Below are 15657 nucleotides of genomic sequence, written 5' to 3'. Positions count from 1 at the left end.
ACTTTCTATGATTTGAACCTCTCCTGTGAGTCCAGTTTTACATTCCGATGCTTCACTACAGGTTTACTGTATCCCTTGGACCTTCTAATTGACGATGAAACACAGAGTTTGCATCCGAATTTAATACTAAAGGTACAATGCCGACTTAAGTACACAAGGACTGACACTCTAACTTTCTATGATTTGCACCTCTCCTGTTAGTCCAGATTTAGATTCCGATGCTTCACTTCAGGTTTACTGTATCCCTTGGACATTCTTACGGACGATGAAACAGAGAAATTGCATCCAAATTTAATACAAAAATCACAATGGCGGCTTAAGTACAAGAGGACTGACGCTCTCACTTTCTATGATTTGAACATCTCCTGTGAGTGCAGTTCTAGATTCCGATGCTTCACTTCAGGTTTACTTTATCCCTTGGACCTTCTTATTGACGATGAAACACAGATATTGCATCGGAATTAAATTTAAAACGCACAATGCCGACTTAAGTAAAAGATGACTGACACTCTCACTTTCTATTATTTGAATCTCTCCTGTGAGTCCAGTTTTAGATTCCGATGCTTCACTTCTTGTTTACTGTATCCCTTGGACCTTCTTATTGACAATGAAACACAGAAATAGCATCGGAATTAAATTCAAAAAGCACAATGCCGACTTAAGTACAAGAGGACTGACACTCTAACTTTTTATGATTTGAACCTCTCCTGTGAGTCCAGTTATAGATTCCGATGCTTCACTTCAGGTTTACTGTATCCCTTGGACCATCTTATTGACGATGAAACACAGTGTTTGCATCCGGATTTAATACAAAAGGCACAATGCCGACTTAAGTACAAGAGGACTGACACTCTAATTTTCTACGATTTGAACCTCTCCTGTGAGTCCAGTTTTAGATTCCGATGCTTTACTTCAGGTTTACTGTATCCCTTGGACCTTCTTATTGACTATGAAAACAGAAATTGCATCCGAATTTAATACAAAAGGCACAATGGCGACTTAAGTACAAGAGGACTGACACTCTCACTTTCTATGATTTGAACCTCTCCTGTGAGTCCAGTTTTACATTCCGATGCTTCACTTCAGGTTTACTGTATCCCTTGGACCTTCTTATTGACGACGAAACACAGAAATTGCATCCTAATTTAATACAAAAGGTACAATGCCGACTTAAGTACAAGAGGACTGACACTCTAACTTTCTATGATTTGCACCTTTCCTGTGAGTCCAGTTTTAGATTCCGTTGCTTCACTTCAGGTTTACTGTATCCCTTGGACCTTCTTATTGACGATGAAACACAGAAATTGCATCCGAATTTAATACAAAAATCACAATGGCGACTTTAGTACAAGAGGACCGACAAACTCGCTTTCTATGATTTGAACATCTTTTGTGAGTCCAGTTTTAGATTCCGATGCTTCACTTCAGGTTTACTGTATCCCTTGGACCTTCTAATCGAAGATGAAACACAGATATTGAATAGGAATTAAATTTAAAACGCACAATGCCGACTTAAGTACAAGAGGACTGACACTCTAACTTTTTATGATTTGAACCTCTCCTGTGAGTCCAGTTATAGATTCCGATGCTTCACTTCAGGTTTACTGTATCCCTTGGGCCATCTTATTGACGATGAAACACAGTGTTTGCATCCGGATTTAATACAAAAGGCACAATGCCGACTTAAGTACAAGAGGACTGACACTCTAATTTTCTTTGATTTGTACCTCTCTTGTGAGTCCAATTTTAGATTCCAATGCTTCACTTCAGGTTTACTGTATCCCTTGGACCTTCTTATTGACGATGAAACACAGAGTTTGCATCCGAATTTAATACAAAAGGCATAATGCCGACTTAAGTTCAAGAGGACTGACACTCTAACTTTCTATGATTTGAACCTCTCCTGTGAGTCCAGTTTTAGATTCCGATGCTTTACTTCAGGTTTACTGTATCCCTTGGACCTTCTTATTGACGATTAAACACAGAAACTGCATCCGAATTTAATACACAAGACACAATGGCGACTTAAGTACAAGAGGACTGACACTCTCACTTTCTATGATTTGAACCTCTCCTGTGAGTCCAGTCTTACATTCTTATGCTTCACTTCAGGTTTACTGTATCCCATGGACCTTCTAATTGACGATGAAACACAGAGTTTGCATCGGAATTAACTTTAAAACGCAATATGCCGACTTAAGTAAAAGATGACTGACACTCTCACTTTCTATGATTTGATTCTCTCCTGTGAGTCCAGTTTTAGATTCCGATGCTTCACTTCTTGTTTACTGTATCCCTTGGACCTTCTTATTGACAATGAAACACAGAAATAGCATCGGAATTAAATTCAAAAAGCACAATGCCGACTTAAGTACAAGAGGACTGACACTCTCACTTTCTATGATTCGAACCTCTCCTGTGAGGTCAGATTTAGATTCCGATGCTTCACTTCCGGTTTACTGTATCCCTTGGAACTTCTTGTTGACGATAAAACACAGAAATCGCATTAGAAATTAATACAAATAGCACAATGCCGTCCTAAGTAAAAGAGGACTGACGCTCTAACATTCTGTGATTGAACCTCTCCTGCGAGTCCAGTTTTAGATTCCGATGCTTCACTTAAGGTTTAGTGTATCCCTCGGACCTTCTTATTGACGATGAAAGACAGAAATTGCATCCGAATTTAATACAAAAGGCACTATGCCGACTTAAGTACAAGAGGACTTACATTCTAACTTTCTATGATTTGAACCTCTCCTGTGAGCCCAGTTTTAGATTCCGATGCTTCACTTCAGGTTTACTGTACCCCTTGGACTTTCTTATTGACGATGAAACACAGAAATTGCATCCGAATTTAATGCAAATGGCACAATGCCGACTTAAGTACAAGAGGACTGACACTCTAACTTTCTATGATTTGAACCTCTCCTGTGAGTCCAGTTTTAGATTCCGATGCTTTACTTCAGGTATACTGTATCCCTTGGACCTTCTTATTGACGATGAAAACAGAAATTGCATCCGAATTTAATACAAAAGGCACAATGGCGACTTAAGTACAAGAGGACTGACACTCTCACTTTCTATGATTTGAACCTCTCTTGTGAGTCCAGTTTTACATTCCGATGCTTCACTTCAGGTTTACTGTATCCCTTGGACCTTCTAATTGACGATGAAACACAGAGTTTGCATCCGAATTTAATACTAAAGGTACAATGCCGACTTAAGTACAAGAGGACTGACACACTAACTTTCTATGATTTGCACCTCTCCTGTGAGTCCAGGTTTAGATTCCGATGCTTCACTTCAGGTTTACTGTATCCCTTGGACATTCTTAATGACGATGAAACACAGAAATTGCATCCGAATATAATACAAAAATCACAATGGCGGCTTAAGTACAAGAGGACTGACACTCTCACTTTCTATGATTTGAACATCTCCTGTGAGTCCAGTTCTAGATTCCGATGCTTCACTTCAGGTTTACTATATCCCTTGGACCTTCTTATTGACGATGAAACACAGAGTTTGCATCCGTATTTAATACAAAAGGCACAATGCCGACTTAAGTACAAGAGGACTGACACTCTAACTTTCTATGATTTGAACCTCTCCTGTGAGTCCAGTTTTAGATTCCGATGCTTTACTTCAGGTTTACTGTATCCCTTGGACCTTCTTATTGACGATGAAAACAGAAATTGCATCCGAATTTAATACAAAAGGCACAATGGCGACTTAAGTACAAGAGGACTGACACTCTCACTTTCTATGATTCGAACCTCTCCTGTGAGGTCAGATTTAGATTCCGATGCTTCACTTCAGGTTTACTGTATCCCTTGGAACTTCTTGTTGACGATAAAACACAGAAATTGCATTAGAAATTAATACAAATAGCACAATGCCGTCTTAAGTAAAAGAGGACTGACGCTCTAACATTCTGTGATTGAACCTCTCCTGCGAGTCCAGTTTTAGATTCCGATGCTTCACTTAAGGTTTACTGTATCCCTCGGACCTTCTTATTGACGATGAAAGACAGAAATTGCATCCGAATTTAATACAAAAGGCACTATGCCGACTTAAGTACAAGAGAACTTTTATTCTAACTTTCTATGATTTGAACCTCTCCTGTGAGCCCAGTTTTAGATTCCGATGCTTCACTTCAGGTTTACTGTAGCCCTTGGACTTCCTTATTGACGATGAAACACAGAAATTGCATCCGAATTTAATGCAAATGGCACAATACCGACTTGAGTACAAGAGGAATGACACTCTAAATGTCTATGATTTGAACCTCTCCTGTGAGTCCAGTTTTAGATTCCGATGCTTCACTTCAGGTTTACTGAATACCTTGGGCCTTCTTATTGACGATGGAACACGGAAATTGCATCCGAATTTAATACAAAACTCACAATACCGACTTAAGTATAAGAGGAGTGACACTCTAACTTTCTATGATTATAATCACTCCTGTAACTCCAGTTTTAGATTCCGATGCTTCACTTCAGGTTTAAGTATCCCTTGGACGTTCTTATAGACGATGAAACACAGAAATTGCATCGGAATTTATTTCAAAAGGTACAATGCCGACCTAAGTAGAAGAGGACTAACACTCTCACTTTCTATGATTTGAACCTCTCCTGTAAGTCCAGTTTTAGATTCCGATGCTTCAATTCAGGTTTACTGTATACCTTGCACCTTCTTATTGACGATGAAACACAGAAATAGCATCGGAATTAAATTCAAAAGGCTCAATGCTGACTTAAGTACAAGAGGTCTGACACTCTCACTTTCTATGATTTGAACATCTCCTGTGAGTCCAGTTTTAGATTCCGATGCTTCACTTCAGGTTTATTGTATTCCTTGGACCTTCTTATTGACGATGAAACACAGAAATTGCATCGGAATTAAATTCAAAACACACAATGCCGACTTAAGTAAAAGAGGACTGACACTCTCACATTCTTTATTTTGAACATCTCCTGTGAGTCCAGTTTTAGATTCCGATGTTTCACTTCAGGTTTACTGTATCCCTTGGACCTTCTTATTGACGATGAAAAACAGAAATTGCATCGGAATTAAATTCAAAAGGCACAATTCCGACTTAAGTACAAGAGGACTGACACTCTCACTTTCTATGATTTGAACCTCTCCTTTGAGTCCAGTTTTAGATTCCGATGCTTAACTTCAGGTTTACTGTATCCCTTGGACCTTCTAATTGACGATGAAGCACAGAGTTTGCATCCGAATTTAATACAAAAGGTACAATGCCGTCTTAAGTACAAGAGGACTGACTCTCTAACTTTCTATGATTCGAACCTCTCCTGTGAGTCCAGTTTTAGATTCCGATGCTTCACTTCAGGTTTACAGTATCCCTTGGACTTTCGTATTGACGATAAAACACAGAAATTGCATCCGAATTTAATACAATAATCACAATGGCGACTTAAGTACAAGAGGACTGACACTCTCACTTTCTATGATTTGAACCTCTCCTGTGAGTCTAGTTTTAGATTTCGATGCTTCACTTCAGGTTTACTGTATCCCTTGGACCTTCTAATTGAATATGAAACACAGAGTTTGCATCCGAATTTAATACAAAAGGTACAATGCCGACTTAAGTGCAAGAGTACTGACACTCTAACTTTCTATGATTTGAACCTCTCCTGTGAGTCCAGTTTTAGATTCCGATGCTTCACTTCAGGATTACTGTATCCCTTGGACCTTCTTATTGACGATGAAACATAGAAATTGCATCGGAATTAAATTCAAACCGCACAATTCCGCCTTAAGTAAAAGAGGACTGACACTCTCACTTTCTATGATATGAAACTCTGCTGTGAGTCCATTATTAGATTCTGATGCTTCACTTCATGTTTACTGTATCCCTTGGATCTTCTTATTGACGATGAAACACAGAAATTGCATCGGAATTAAATTCAGAAGGCACAATGCCGACTTAAGTAAAAGAGGACTGACACTCTAACTTTCTATGATTTGAACTACTCATGTGAGTGCAATTTTAGATTCCGATGCTTCACTTAAGGTTTACTGTGTCCCTTGGACCTTTGTATTGACGATCAAACACAGAGTTTGCACCCGAATTTAATACAAACGGCACAATGCCGACTTATGTACTAGAGGACTTACACCCTAACTTTCTATGATTTGAACCTCTCCCGTGAGTCCAGTATCCCTTGCACCTTCTTATTGACGATGAAACACAGAAATTGCATCCGAAATTAATACAAAAGTCACAATGGTGACTTAAGTACAAGAGTACTGACACTCTCACTTTGTATGATTTGAACCTCTCCTGTGAGTCCAGTTTTAGATTCCGATGCTTCGACCCAGGTTTACTGTATCTGTTGGACCTTCTTATTGACGATGAAACACAGAAATTGTATCCGAATTTAATACAAAAGGCACAATGCCGACTTAAGTACAAGAGGACCGACAATCTAACTTTCTATGATTTGAACCTCTCCTGTGAGTCCAGTTTTACATTCCGATGCTTCACTACAGGTTTACTGTATCCCTTGGACCTTCTAATTGACGATGAAACACAGAGTTTGCATCCGAATTTAATACTAAAGGTACAATGCCGACTTAAGTACACAAGGACTGACACTCTAACTTTCTATGATTTGCACCTCTCCTGTTAGTCCAGATTTAGATTCCGATGCTTCACTTCAGGTTTACTGTATCCCTTGGACATTCTTACGGACGATGAAACAGAGAAATTGCATCCAAATTTAATACAAAAATCACAATGGCGGCTTAAGTACAAGAGGACTGACGCTCTCACTTTCTATGATTTGAACATCTCCTGTGAGTGCAGTTCTAGATTCCGATGCTTCACTTCAGGTTTACTTTATCCCTTGGACCTTCTTATTGACGATGAAACACAGATATTGCATCGGAATTAAATTTAAAACGCACAATGCCGACTTAAGTAAAAGATGACTGACACTCTCACTTTCTATTATTTGAATCTCTCCTGTGAGTCCAGTTTTAGATTCCGATGCTTCACTTCTTGTTTACTGTATCCCTTGGACCTTCTTATTGACAATGAAACACAGAAATAGCATCGGAATTAAATTCAAAAAGCACAATGCCGACTTAAGTACAAGAGGACTGACACTCTAACTTTTTATGATTTGAACCTCTCCTGTGAGTCCAGTTATAGATTCCGATGCTTCACTTCAGGTTTACTGTATCCCTTGGACCATCTTATTGACGATGAAACACAGTGTTTGCATCCGGATTTAATACAAAAGGCACAATGCCGACTTAAGTACAAGAGGACTGACACTCTAATTTTCTACGATTTGAACCTCTCCTGTGAGTCCAGTTTTAGATTCCGATGCTTTACTTCAGGTTTACTGTATCCCTTGGACCTTCTTATTGACTATGAAAACAGAAATTGCATCCGAATTTAATACAAAAGGCACAATGGCGACTTAAGTACAAGAGGACTGACACTCTCACTTTCTATGATTTGAACCTCTCCTGTGAGTCCAGTTTTACATTCCGATGCTTCACTTCAGGTTTACTGTATCCCTTGGACCTTCTTATTGACGACGAAACACAGAAATTGCATCCTAATTTAATACAAAAGGTACAATGCCGACTTAAGTACAAGAGGACTGACACTCTAACTTTCTATGATTTGCACCTTTCCTGTGAGTCCAGTTTTAGATTCCGTTGCTTCACTTCAGGTTTACTGTATCCCTTGGACCTTCTTATTGACGATGAAACACAGAAATTGCATCCGAATTTAATACAAAAATCACAATGGCGACTTTAGTACAAGAGGACCGACAAACTCGCTTTCTATGATTTGAACATCTTTTGTGAGTCCAGTTTTAGATTCCGATGCTTCACTTCAGGTTTACTGTATCCCTTGGACCTTCTAATCGAAGATGAAACACAGATATTGAATAGGAATTAAATTTAAAACGCACAATGCCGACTTAAGTACAAGAGGACTGACACTCTAACTTTTTATGATTTGAACCTCTCCTGTGAGTCCAGTTATAGATTCCGATGCTTCACTTCAGGTTTACTGTATCCCTTGGGCCATCTTATTGACGATGAAACACAGTGTTTGCATCCGGATTTAATACAAAAGGCACAATGCCGACTTAAGTACAAGAGGACTGACACTCTAATTTTCTTTGATTTGTACCACTCTTGTGAGTCCAATTTTAGATTCCAATGCTTCACTTCAGGTTTACTGTATCCCTTGGACCTTCTTATTGACGATGAAACACAGAGTTTGCATCCGAATTTAATACAAAAGGCATAATGCCGACTTAAGTTCAAGAGGACTGACACTCTAACTTTCTATGATTTGAACCTCTCCTGTGAGTCCAGTTTTAGATTCCGATGCTTTACTTCAGGTTTACTGTATCCCTTGGACCTTCTTATTGACGATTAAACACAGAAACTGCATCCGAATTTAATACACAAGACACAATGGCGACTTAAGTACAAGAGGACTGACACTCTCACTTTCTATGATTTGAACCTCTCCTGTGAGTCCAGTCTTACATTCTTATGCTTCACTTCAGGTTTACTGTATCCCATGGACCTTCTAATTGACGATGAAACACAGAGTTTGCATCGGAATTAACTTTAAAACGCAATATGCCGACTTAAGTAAAAGATGACTGACACTCTCACTTTCTATGATTTGATTCTCTCCTGTGAGTCCAGTTTTAGATTCCGATGCTTCACTTCTTGTTTACTGTATCCCTTGGACCTTCTTATTGACAATGAAACACAGAAATAGCATCGGAATTAAATTCAAAAAGCACAATGCCGACTTAAGTACAAGAGGACTGACACTCTCACTTTCTATGATTCGAACCTCTCCTGTGAGGTCAGATTTAGATTCCGATGCTTCACTTCCGGTTTACTGTATCCCTTGGAACTTCTTGTTGACGATAAAACACAGAAATCGCATTAGAAATTAATACAAATAGCACAATGCCGTCCTAAGTAAAAGAGGACTGACGCTCTAACATTCTGTGATTGAACCTCTCCTGCGAGTCCAGTTTTAGATTCCGATGCTTCACTTAAGGTTTAGTGTATCCCTCGGACCTTCTTATTGACGATGAAAGACAGAAATTGCATCCGAATTTAATACAAAAGGCACTATGCCGACTTAAGTACAAGAGGACTTACATTCTAACTTTCTATGATTTGAACCTCTCCTGTGAGCCCAGTTTTAGATTCCGATGCTTCACTTCAGGTTTACTGTACCCCTTGGACTTTCTTATTGACGATGAAACACAGAAATTGCATCCGAATTTAATGCAAATGGCACAATACCGACTTGAGTACAAGAGGAGTGACACTCTAAATTCCTATGATTTGAACCTCTCCTGTGAGTCCAGTTTTAGATTCCGATGCTTCACTTCAGGTTTACTGTATACCTTGTGCCTTCTTATTGACGATGAAACACGGAAATTGCATCCGAATTTAATACAAAACTCACAATACCGACTTAAGTACAAGAGGAGTGACACTCTAACTTTCTATGATTATAATCACTCCTGTGACTCCAGTTTTTGATTCCGATGCTTCACTTCAGGTTTACTGTATACCTTGCACCTCCTTATTGACGATGAAACACAGAAATTGGATCGGAATTAAATTCAAAACACACAATACCGACTTAAGTAAAAGAGGACTGACACTCTCACATTCTTTGTTTTGAACCTCTCCTGTGAGTCCAGTTTTAGATTCCGATGTTTCACTTCAGGTTTACTGTATCCCTTGGACCTTCTAATTGACGATGAAACACAGTGTTTGCATCCGAATTTAATACAAAAGGTACAATGCCGTCTTAAGTACAAGAGGACTGACACTCTAACTTTCTATGATTTGAACCTCTCCTGTGTGTCCAGTTTTAGATTCCGATGCTTCACTTCAGGTTTACTGTATCCCTTGGACCTTCGTATTGACGATGAAACACAGAAATTGCATCCGAATTTAATACAATAATCACAATGGCGACTTATGTACAAGAGGACTGACACTCTCACTTTCTATGATTTGAACATCTCCTATGAGTCCAGTTTTAGATTCCGATGCTTCACTTCAGGTTTACTGTATCCCTTGGACCTTCTTATTGGCGATGAAACATAGAAATTGCATCGGAATTAAATTCAAACCGCACAATTCCGACTTAAGTAAAAGAGGACTGACACTCTCACTTTCTATGATTTGAACCTCTGCTGTGAGTCCATTATTAGATTCCGATACTTCACTTCATGTTTACTGTATCCCTTGGATCTTCTTATTGACGATGAAACACAGAAATTGCATCGGAATTAAATTCAGAAGGCACAATGCCGACTTAAGTAAAAGAGGACTGACACTCCAACTTTCTATGATTTGAACCTCTCCCGTGAGTCCAGTATCCCTTGGACCTTCTTATTGACGATGAAACACAGAAATTGCATCCGAAATTAATACAAAAGACACAATGGTGACTTAAGTACAACAGTACTGACACTCTCACTTTGTATGATTTGAACCTCTCCTGTGAGTCCGGTTTTAGATTCCGATGCTTCAACCCAGGTTTACTGTATCTGTTGGACCTTCTTATTCACGATGAACCACAGAAATTGTATCCGAATTTAATACAAATGGCACAATGCCGACTTAAGTACAAGAGGACTGACACTCTCATTCTCTATGATTCGAACCTCTCCTGTGAGGTCAGATTTAGCTTCCGATGCTTCACTTCATGGTTACTGTATCCCTAGGACCTTCTTGTTGACGATAAAACACAGAAATCGCATCCGAAATTAATACAAATAGCACAATGCCGTTTTAAGTAAAAGAGGACTGACGCTCTAACATTCTGTGATTTGAACCTCTCCTGCGAGTCCAGTTTTAGATTCCGATGCTTCACATAAGGTTTACTGTATACCTTGGACCTTCTTATTGACGATGAAACACAGAAATTGCATCCTAATTTAATGCAAAAGGCACATTACCGACTTAAGTACAAGCGGAGTGACACTCTAACTTTCTATGATTTGAATCTCTCCTGTGAGTCCAGTCTTAGATTCCGATGCTTCACTTCAGGTTTACTGTATTCCTTGGACGTTCTTATTGACGATGAAACACAGAAATTGCTTCGGAATTAATTTCAAAAGGCACAGTGCCGACCTAAGTAGAAGACGACTAACACTCTCACTTTCTATGATTTGAACCTCTCCTGTGAGTCCAGTTTTAGATTCCGATGCTTCACTTTAGGTTTACAGTATACCTTGCACCTTCTTATTGACGATTAAACACAGAAATAGCATCGGAATTAAATTCAAAAGGCACAATGCCGACTTAAGTACAAGAGGACTGACACTCTCACTTTCTATGATTTGAACCTCTCCTGTTAGTCCAGTTTTACATTCCGATGCTTCACTTCAGGTTTACTGTATCCCTTGGAACTTCTTATTGACGATGAAACACTGAAATTGCATCCGAATTTAATACAAAAGGTACAATGCCGACTTAAGTACAAGAGGACTGACACTCTAACTTTCTATGATATGCACCTTTCCTGTGAGTCCAGTTTTAGATTCCGATGCTTCACTTCAGGTTTACTATATCCCTTGGACCTTCTTATTGACGATGAAACACAGAAATTGCATCCGAATTTAATACAAAAATCACAATGGCGACTTTAGTAAAAGAGGACCGACAATCTCACTTTCTATGATTTGAACATCTCCTGTGAGTCCAGTTTTAGATTCCGATGCTTCACTTCAGGTTTACTGTATCCCTTGGATCTTCTTATAGAAGATGAAACACAGATATTGCATCGGAATTAAATTTAAAACGCACAATGCCGACTTAAGTAAAAGAGGACTGACACACTCACTTTCTATGATTTGAACCTCTCCTGTGAGTCCAGTTTTAGATTCCGATGCTTCACTTCAGGTTTACTGTATCCCTTGAACCTTCTTATTGACAATGAACCACAGAAATAGCACCGGAATTAAATTCAAAAGGCACAATGCCGACTTAAGTACAAGAGGATTGACACTCTAACTTTCTATGATTTGTACCTCTCCTGTGAGTCCAATTTTAGATTCCGATGCTTCACTTCAGGTTTACTGTATCCCTTGGACCTTCTTATTGACGATGAAACACAGAGTTTGCATCCGAATTTAATACAAAAGGCACAATGGCGACTTAGGTACAAGAGGACTGACACTCTAACTTTCTATGATTTGAACCTCTCCTGTGACTCCAGCTTTAGATTCCGATGCTTTACCTCAGGTTTACTGTATCCCTTGGACCTTCTTATTGACGATGAAACACAGAAATTAAATCGGAATTAAATTCAAAAGGCACAATGCCGTCTTAAGTACAATAGGACTGACACTCTCACTTTCTATGATTTGAACCTCTCCTGTGAGTCCGGTTTTACATTCCGATGCTTCACTTCAGGTTTACTGTATCCCTTGGACCTTCTAATTGACGATGAAACACAGAGTTTGCATCCGAATTTAATTAAAAAGGTGCAATGCCGACTTAAGAACAAGAGGACTGACACTCTAACTTTCTATGATTTGCACCTCTCCTGTGAGTTCAGTTTTAGATTCCGATGCTTCACTTCAGGTTCACTGTACCCCTTGGACCTTCTTATTGACGACGAAACACAGAAATTGCATCCGAATTTAATACAAATGGCACAATGCCGACTTAAATACAAGAGTACTGACACTCTCACTTTCTATGATTTGAACCTCTCCTGTGAGTCCAATTGTAGATTCCGATGCTTCACTTCAGGTGTACTGTATACCTTGCAGCTTCTTATTGACGATGAAACACAGAAATTGAATCGGAATTAAATTCAAAAGGCACAATACCGTCTTAAGTACAAGAGGACTGACACTCTCACTTTCTATGATTTGAACCTCTCCTGTGAGTCCAGTTTTACATTCCGATGCTTCACTTCAGGTTTACTGTATCCCTTGGACCTTCTAATTGACGATGAAACACAGAGTTTGCATCCGAATTTAATACAAAAGGTACAATGCCGACTTAAGTACAAGAGGACTGACACTCTAACTTTCTATGATTTGCACCTCTCCTGTGAGTCCAGTTTTAGATTCAGATGCTTCACTTCAGTTTTACTGTATCCCTTGGACCTTCTTATTGACGATGAAACACAGAAATTGCATCCGAATTTAATACAAAAATCACAATGGCGGCCTAAGTACAAGAGGACTGACACTCTCACTTTCTATGATTTGAACATCTCCTGTGAGTCCAGTTCTTGATTCCGATGCTTCACTTCAGGTTTACTTTATCCCTTGGACCATCCTATTGACGATAAAACACAGATATTGCATCGGAATTAAATTTAAAACGCACAATGCCGACATAAGTAAAAGACGACTGAAACTCTCACTTTCTATGATTTGAATCCCTCCTGTGAGTCCAGTTTTAGATTCCGATGCTTCACTTCAGGTTTACTGTATCCCTTGGACCTTCTTATTGACATAGAAACACAGAAATAGCATCGTAATTAAATTCAAAAGGCACAATGCCGACTTAAGTACAAGAGGACTGACACTCTAACTTTTTATGATTTGAACCTCTCCTGTGAGTCCAGTTATAGATTCCGATGCTTCACTTCAGGTTTACTGTATCCCTTGGACCTTCTTATTGACGATGAAACACAGAGTTTGCATCCGGATTTAATACAAAAGGCACATTGGCGACTTAAGTACAAGAGGACTGACACTCTCACTTTCTATGATTTGAACCTCCCCTGTGAGTTCAGTTTTAGATTCCGATGCTTCACTTCAGGTTTACTGTATCCCTTGGACCTTCTTATTGACGACGAAACACAGAAATTGCATCCGAATTTAATACAAATGGCACAATGCCGACTTAGATACAAGAGGACTGACACTCTCACTTTCTATGATTTGAACCTCTCCTGTGAGTCCAGTTTTAGATTCCGATGCTTCACTTTAGGTGTACTGTATACCTTGCAGCTTCTTATTGACGATGAAACACAGAAATTGAATCGGAATTAAATTCAAAAGGCACAATGCCGTCTTAAGTACAAGTGGACTGACACTCTCACTTTCTATGATTTGCACCTCCCCTGTGAGTTCAGTTTTAGATTCCGATGCTTCACTTCAGGTTTACTGTATCCCTTGGACCTTCTTATTGACGATGAAACACAGAAATTGCATCCGAATTTAATACAAAAATCACAATGGCGGCCTAAGTACAAGAGGACTGACACTCTCACTTTCTATGATTTGAACATCTCCTGTGAGTCCAGTTCTAGATTCCGATGCTTCACTTCAGGTTTACTTTATCCCTAGGACCTTCTTATTGACGCTGAAACACAGATATTGCATCGGAATTAAATTTAAAACGCACAATGCCGACTTAAGTAAAAGATGACTGACACTCTCACTTTCTATGATTTAAATCTCTCCTGTGAGTCCAGTTTTAGATTCCGATGCTTCACTCCTTGTTTACTGTATCCCTTGGACCTTCTTATTGACAATGAAACACAGAAATAGCATTGGAATTAAATTCAAAAAGCACAATGCCGACTTAAGTACAAGAGGACTGACACTCTAACTTTTTATGATTTGAACCTCTCCTGTGAGTCCAGTAAAAGCTTCCGATGCTTCACTTCAGGTTTACTGTATCCCTTGGACGTTCTTATTGACGATGAAACACAGAGTTTGCATCCGGATTTAATACAAAAGGCACAATGCCGACTTAAGTACAAGAGGACTGACACTCTCACTTTCTATGATTTGAACCTCCCCTGTGAGTTCAGTTTTAGATTCCGATGCTTCACGTCAGGTTTACTGTATCCCTAGGACCTTCTTATTGTCGACGAAACACAGAAATTGCATCCGAATTTAATACAAATGGCACAATGCCGACTTAAATACAAGAGGACTGACACTCTCACTTTCTATGATTTGAACCTCTCCTGTGAGTCCAGTTTCAGATTCCGATGCTTCACTTCAGGTGTACTGTATACCTTGCAGCTTCTTATTGACGATGAAACACAGAAATTGAATCGGAATTAAATTCAAAAGGCTCAATGCAGTCTTAAGTACAAGAGCACTGACACTCTCACTTTCTATGATTTGAACCTCTCCTGTGAGTCCAGTTTTACATTCCGATGCTTCACTTCAGGTTTACTGTATCCCTTGGACCTTCTAATTGACGATGAAACACAGAGTTTGCATCCGAATTTAATAAAAATGGTGCAATGCTGACTTAAGAACAAGAGGACTGACACTCTAACTTTCTATGATTTGCACCACTCCTGTGAGTCCAGTTATAGATTCCGATGCTTCACTTCAGGTTTACTGTATCCCTTGGACCTTCTTATTGACGATGAAACACAGAGTTTGCATGCGGATTTAATAGAAAAGGCACAATGCCGACTTAAGTACAAGAGGACTGACACTCTAACTTTCTATGAATTGAACCTCTCCTCTGAGTCCAGTTTTAGATTCCGATGCTTTACTTCAGGTTTACTGTATCCCTTGGACCTTCTTATTGACGATGAAAACAGAAATTGCATCCGAATTTAATACAAAAGGCACAATGGCGACTTAAGTACAAGAGGACTGACACTCTCAC

This window comes from Schistocerca serialis, chromosome 3, assembly GCF_023864345.2.
Source record: "Schistocerca serialis cubense isolate TAMUIC-IGC-003099 chromosome 3, iqSchSeri2.2, whole genome shotgun sequence".
In the NCBI taxonomy this organism is placed as follows: domain Eukaryota; kingdom Metazoa; phylum Arthropoda; class Insecta; order Orthoptera; family Acrididae; genus Schistocerca; species Schistocerca serialis.
This window is presented reverse-complemented; position numbering follows the sequence as displayed.